The sequence below is a fragment of the Poecilia formosa genome, unplaced genomic scaffold (genome assembly GCF_000485575.1).
Source record: "Poecilia formosa unplaced genomic scaffold, Poecilia_formosa-5.1.2 Scaffold139, whole genome shotgun sequence".
NCBI lineage: Eukaryota > Metazoa > Chordata > Actinopteri > Cyprinodontiformes > Poeciliidae > Poecilia > Poecilia formosa.
The window spans coordinates 796,478-804,156 of NW_006800078.1; the positions used below are offsets into that span (position 1 = coordinate 796,478).

The 7,679-nt window shown below is 37.2% G+C and overlaps 1 long non-coding RNA gene across 1 annotated transcript; it reads left to right on the forward strand.

Annotated features, from left to right (window-relative positions):
* Nucleotides 1-1,037: 1,037 nt before the first annotated feature.
* LOC107837394 (uncharacterized) lies at nucleotides 1,038-4,725 on the forward strand. Its single transcript, XR_001663405.1, has 3 exons — nucleotides 1,038-1,100; nucleotides 2,393-2,495; nucleotides 2,662-4,725. It is a non-coding gene; the product is annotated as an uncharacterized LOC107837394 (long non-coding RNA).
* Nucleotides 4,726-7,679: the final 2,954 nt, after the last annotated feature.

Here is a 7,679-nt window from a genome sequence, read left to right on the forward strand (position 1 = left end):
TGCGTGTGTGTGTATGTGTTCCCCTGGCTCTCACCTCCATGCGGTATCAAGATGAGGAATGGTCCTGCCAGCGATCAGCCTGGGCCTGGACTAAAGCTCGGCACAAGGATTCCCTGCTGAAACCATTAGTCTGGGCATTAAACACCATTAGAGCACACACATACAAACACACACTCGCGCACAGTTGTGTTTCCATGACTTAAGAGGATTTTACACTGACTTACACACATTAATCTATCTTTATACAGAAAAAGAGCCTGCCTAACAGTAAAATTAAAGGATGTTTTGCCATAAAAAAATAATGATTGACATCACGAGAACTTGCTTTTGACACAATTCCCCATTATGCAACTATGCAGACACATCTGTGTCCCCATAATATCAGAAACATGTTATCCTGGGACACAAACACCCGCATATTTAGCTGCTTTACTGCAATTATGGCTGCAAATATTTAATCAGTGATACGTTTGTTCATACACGTTTAAAAACGCAAAAAAGACACTGAGACAGACATAATAAAGGCGAGAGAACAGTAAAAAAAAGGAAAGATGGGAATTACAGCATAAAATTAAAATAAGAATTTTCTTTTAATGTGTCTTTTCTCTTGCTTTCGTCCACTCTGTGGTTTTACTAATGTTCGATTAATTAGCAGACTTAGAAATAACTTCCTGTCTTCTTTTTTTCTTTAGTTAAAACTTGAGTTTACCCCCATTTTCTCCCTTAAACACGTCTTTGATATCTGCGTGTATTAAAACTGCCTGTACATAAATGTGTGCCTGTGCTTTCGTACCTCATAGTGGAGCGAGCTTGTCCCCAGCGGTCCAGGTGTAATTGGGTTAGTGACAACCAGGACAATGTGACACCTGCAGGTCTCAGCTGTGCCTCTCCCCGCTGAACTGGCCTGGAGTCAGCTGGAGCTCTGTCATCTGGACTGGGCTCCGCTGCGACGGGCTACACCGGGACCAGCTCCAGGGTTAGAGGCACGGCTGGGCACAAAACAAATATCAGACTAAATCCTGACCTTTTATCTCAGCAGCACACAGTCGGGGCAGACTGCGTCTCTTAAGAAAGAGAAACAACATGTGGACGGAGAGAAGGTACAGACATCCTCAAGTTTTTTTTTTCTTCCACAAATAAATAAAGTGGGTCATTTATAAAGAGAATGATGAAGTGCAAGACTTCAGTTTATACAGTTGTCTGTAAATCAGTGACCTTTTAAAGAAATAGAAAATCGAATCTAAAAAGATTTGTTGGATAAGTTAAATCGATTGTATAAAAACCAGGACTGAAAGAAATGTTGGTCTCTAAAATTTATTGTCAGTTTATCAAGTTGCCGATGTTAGTGGTCACCATGAGAAAACAACATAGTTTTATCTGTCCTAGGTTAACGACAATATAGAAAATTAAAAGTAAAGGTGTAATGCGAGTGAATGTAAATCTAGAAAGTGTGGCATGGATTTGTACATTTTTGCCCATTCTTCCTTGATTGGATGAAGGGCATCTGTGAACATCAATTTGTCCCGTCAGACCATAATTTTCCAAAAACGAATGAAATTTTTGCCATTGTATATTTCAACCCAGATGGTTTATAGTTATATATAAAATTGTACACATTGTTTCTTTTTTTTGTTTAATAAATCTATTTAAAAATTACTTTTAGCAATGTACCATTGCTATTTTCCTCTGCTTCTTAAAATGTACCTATTGTAAGAGACGTAGAAAAGACGACACAAAATGATCGTGAAAACGAGCTTAATTGGGCGATTAAAATAAATTCTTTACCAACCAGAAAAGCAAACATTCTGAAAAAGAGAAACATTTTTCTTATCTTAATCATTACATGCTTTACACTGGTTTTGCATGCACTGCAACTACATTTGAGGTGAGGATGTATATTTCATGCTATCCCTCTCAACAGGCATGCACATGTGTTTTGCACATTGGTCAGTGGCTGCACATGCACAGCTTGTTTCGTCCAAGGAATCATTATATTTAATAAATCACCTTCTTGCTTTTCATCAAGGTGACTGACTACACAGGAAGAACTGTGGCTTCAGCAGCTTCTGAATCGAAGTTGAGAAAACTGTCCATAACTGTGATAAATAAAAGAAAACCAATAATTTAATTGCAAATTATTAGCTGTTTCAGCAGCTTCAGAAGGATGCAGCCAATGTGGAGTAAAGCAAAGATAGGCATCCTGTATGAATGCATTAGTTTTAAAATCGCACACAATTATATATACTATATATAATGCAAAGACTGATTTTTAACAGCTTTATGAGTTCCCTCCGCCCTCTCACACACACACACACACACACACATAAAAAAAAGACATACTTCACCCTTCAGTGGATGGGGAGAACAAGCCAACTGTGCTTTCTTCCTAAAGGCTCTCTGTGGCCTCCGTGTTCCTTCCTCGTGTCATGCAGGGATGCGTCAGACAAACACCACTGGCCTGTGACAGTTCCCTCGTGCCCCCTTCCTCTCATCAGGTAAAATTTGTGATCACAAACTGATATCAAACCAACATCTCCCTGTCACATCACATTTCTGCTGCTTATGTCGGGGAACTGTCTCTCTAGGCCAGAGTGGCGGCAGACCATGCTAACCAGCACGACGCCGTCGGAAGCTAATAAATCATCTGTGGTTTTATTTCAGATTTATTTGGACCGTAATGAAGACGCGACGGGCCCCGGGCTGTAACCGACGGCGACAGGGTGACACTGATGAATGGCTGAAGGTGCGTTCTCTACAGCTGGAAGGAAAGGGAGGACTGTCATTTCTGCAATACTGCACTCGGAGTGTCTGTGCGAGTCTGCCTCGCAGACCTGTTAGATCAAACAGTGGGAGAGTAAACAGGATATTTATGGAACATGTGTAACTATTACTCACACAAAGGTTGCTACCGCTGCTTTGTTATCACCTTTATCTTTATCATCATTACGAAAATAATGGGGCTGCATCAACAAATCTCAGAACAAAACGTCCTCGCATTAATAATTACAAGTAACGACTTTATCATCGTTACAGTCCGACACAATTATTAGATAATCATCACCCCCCTCAGCATTTACATTTAGAATTATCAACACTAATTTACAACGGTATTGGCGTTATCATATGTATTTTATCATCTAGATGTCAACATAATGTGCTGCGCTGTCCCCATAGCATTTACTTTTGTATTTATATTCATCAATCTCAGTTTGATTGGCAGGATTTTAGCAAACATAATTAAGCTGTAACAATTTGTTTACCTTTAGCATTAGCACTAGCATTGGTATGATAAGCATTCTAGCCTCCATCAATCAAATGACCTCTTTTTTGAGCACTTAATCATCACCATACCTTCAAAATTCAAAATTAGTTTCATGATGCTTCCACTCTATTTGCTAAGATAACTCAAGGTTCAAAGTTCAAGGTTTCTTATTTGTGCATGATTCCTACAATCCAGGCTCATGGGCATTTTTGAGCAGGGTTCTCTCGGTCAACAGTTAAGGGACAAAATTGACACAATGTCAAAAATATATAAGATATGAATAAGTACTAGACAAGATGGTGGAATATAAACACAAACTTAATTCTTGAAGTAGAAAAGTGGATTCAGAAATTTATATTGAAGAGATAGCTAAATATCTAGCTAGCAAGATAGCGTGTCTTTCTTGCAGTTCAAAACATTGAAGAGGTCGAGGTCCCGATTAAAGTATTTGTTGATATCTGGGACTCGTTGCTGTAGTCAACTCCTGATGCCTGTTGCTGGTCTACTTTCTGTGATTTTATGTTGCCACGTTCCCTCACAATCCATGCAGTCGATTTTAGCACTGAAAACGTTGGCGCATTAGTTTGTAAACTTATCAAATCTGGATTTTTCAGTGATATTTGTTTTTAGCTGTTTAGCATTGTGCTAACAGTGGCATCTGTTCCAACAGATACCAACGTACTGCTGAGATGTACACTTCAAACCAAAACGTTTGTTTAAGCTGTTTTCAATGTCACAAGCCAAATGATCAACCAGTCCTATCAAAAACAAATTAAACATCCAAATGTTAGGATAGGACTTTAGGAAAAGCAGTTAGGAAGCACATCAAAATATGAAAATCTGAAATTTTGTTATTGGACTGCACTTTAAAGCTTCTCCATCATACACACAGCACTGATCATATTAACTTTAGCATTGAATTATTATAAACAAACACCTCATCTGAACTCACAGTCGGTACAGAGCAAAAAAATAAATGTAATTAAAAACACCCCTTTTTAACAAAAATAAATAAATAAATAAATAATAGTGAGCAAAGTAAAAAGGTTTTAATTTTGTTGTCTTCTGTTTGTAAGACTTCTAGCAAAAACCATATTCAAACCTTAATTTTAATATAGCTCTTCTGGGAACATTGAGATGTGGAGTATTTGAAGTCATAATATGAAGCTATTAAAATGTTAATAAGCTATTAGTTCAACACATATTTCATATTATATTTCCTGCACTGTTGAGTAAATGTTACATTTTGTCTGTTTTTATTTCAAACTTTTGTTCACTTTGTCATAAATAACTACTTTGTACCATCTGTATGTTTCTTTTAAGTACCCCAAGTCTTGACAAACACACAAAATTTCCATCTTGTCACATAAAAGGGTCAGTGTAACTGTACTGAAACCTGCTGTACAATATATGAATAAAACATTGCTTTAACCATTTAATAAAAGTTGATCCTTTTCATTCAGTTAATCTTCGTTATCATCACTTTCATCAAACCTTTGGCCTCTTTTCCTTCTGATCGCTTTTAGTGCTGTCCTTGCATTGCTGTTCTCTGTAACACTGACTCTCTGAATTAATAGTTTGCTCTTTCTGTGTGTCATCACACTTCTCTCTCTGTCAGCCAAGGACAAATCGACTGAGCCGACTCAATGCTTCAAGCCTGGCAGCTTCCAGTCATCCTGTCAATCAATGAATCCATACAAAGTCTGTCTCATGCAGGGCTGACAGAGTGTGGCGCAGCACTTTGTGAACAGCGCAGAAAGACATGTACACATCATAAACAACACAGAGGAAGAAATCTGACAGCTGGCTTGACGAACTTCTCACTCAACAACAGCTACTCTGAAAACACATGAAGTTGTTTTTTGTGTGGAAATGCAGAATAACAAAAAAATAAAATAAAACATCTGCCTTTATTACACAGAGGAATCTGTAACTTTCAGACCACAGGGAATGTTAATGAGGTAAATATGTTCTAAGAAAACTTTAAAGTCTGCATGTCTTTGCCTATAATCTGCGAGATTTGCTGTTATAAAGTCAAAACATGTTTTCTCTGTTTCACAGAATTGCGCTATGCTCGATTAGTGGTACAAAACTAAACAAAATCCATTTGTCAACTCAACTGTCGAAAAACTAAGAAGTAACTATTTAAAAAATAGAAAGTCTTTACCTACACAGTAAGATAATAATGTCAACATTCAACTTGACAATATATTACTGTAACTACAGAGTCTCTAATTATTTTTACCATATATTATTATGGAGTGATATTATGTATATTCCAGCCACTTAGTGCCCTTTTGTATGACAATCAAATTACTTAACTTGGTTGTTTTTCACAGAAAGTCAGTGTGTACAGCACCTATGAACGTCTTGGATTATAGCTGGGAAGAGATTTTAGCATAGGAAACATGTTACATTAATGAACATCAGTCAAAAGTTTTACTTTGACAGAATAGTAAATGTCAATACTTAGTGACATAATAAATAATCACAAGCTCATTGAGAAGATATCCAGAGAAAAAATGAATGTTTGTTCTATAAACAGTGGTTTTGTCTCATTCCTCAAAGTTTTGTTAGTGAACAGACAATTCAAACATGTGTAGTTTATCCAGACAAAGCGAGCTTCCCCAGGGTTAATTTTCAAAGGCTTTCCACCTATGATTGTTTGACAGGCACCTACGAAAGCTATCTTGATATCAAAATACAATAACTAGCTGATTATTCAATCAAAAGTGGTCCAGACATAAACGTGATGGCTGGATTTGTAACTTTGACACGTTTCTTAGTCTGGAAGTGAGCAGAAGTGAAACTGAAGAACAAATTTGCCCTGCAGACCCATCAAATATTGTTGCCCGTGTCCAATACATTATAGCAATTTAAAGAACCTTTTTACAATGCATAAATCTTCTATAGCCTACAACATGACGGGAATATGTTAAAAACACATTTGCTTTAACCTCAAAGGATTTGCAGCACATTGGAAAGATTTTCACATTTTGCTATGCTACAACAAACAGAATGGTTTTTGGTTTTATGTGACAAACCAACACAACTTGTGTATTTGGGGGCAAATGTTACATCACTCTCAGTTTATTTTTCCAGATGAAACTGTTAAAACGTCTGGTTTAGATTTGCATTGCACATCAATGAGTCAATACTTTGCATAAACACGTTACTCTGCTGTTACAGCTGTGAGTCTTTGGAGGGCATTTCTCTGCCAGTGTTGCAGATCTAGAGACCTGCTCCAAATTAGCTCCAGCTTGGTCAAGTTCAGTGGATGTTGTGTCTGCAAACATCACATTTTAAATCGTTCTGCAAATTCTTAATCAGATCTAGGCCCATGCTTTTATCGGACCATCTTAACTACATTAATATGTTTTGATCTGCGCTGTTTTATAGAGGCTCTGAATGTATCTTCAGTATTTAACTTTATCCATTTTCCCATTGACTCTGAACAGCTGCCCTTGCCCTTGTTGAAGCAATTATATCACAAATTAATATAATATACTAAAACTTATAGACATGTTTTGTTGTAACTTCATGTTTCAAAAGGTCTGAGTAGTCAAGCAGGGCACTGCATAAAAACATTAAGACGTGGAAGCGTTTTATTTTATTTAAGAGGAATCAATCCAATGTACCTGTATATCAAAAAATGTCTAACTTTAAAGTGACATTTGCTGATTAGTGACGTAACAAGTGTGAGCAAATCACATTCTCCTGTAAAAGATGAGAAGCAAGAGTTTATGAAACATCTGGTATTAATTAGTGCAATTAATCAAAGCGTTTCAGACCATTGTGTTGTGGGTTGTTACACGCGGTTCTGTTGTATTTAGGTTTCTGGGCAGAATCACCAGAGAGGTAAGCTTACTGTTAGGTGTGAGGATCAAAAAGAAGCACTCCACCTGACAAGATCCTAACTCTGAGAAGATGGATGGGAATCCTCCTTCTTCCTGAAGGGACCACAGCCTGAAGAAGGATGCTGTGCTGCCACAGAACTGGGGACCGGGGTGCTGTAACTCTAATACCGTCTCTCTGTAGCGGTCCCTTAAGATTGCAAAACACACAGTTCCAATCTTATGCTTGAAAGACAACACAGTGAACATCTAAAGATAGGTGTATGTGCATATTTCATTTCTCTGTGTATGGACACTGGGATTATGACCCAGGAATGTAGATTAAAGAAATTGCTCTTTTGGGAAAGTCCCCTGCAAAATGTTTTCAGATTGCAAAGATTTGTTGTTGCCATTTTTATTAACTGAATCCAGGGAATATATAGTTTCCACCATGATGCTGATACTTTTCATTCATTTATATGATAATTCATAAAACACTCAAGAGAAACTTTTAACTTTGATTTTCCACATGCTGTACAAAAACAACCGATTAAAGTGTTAGATGTAATTTTTTATTATTCAAT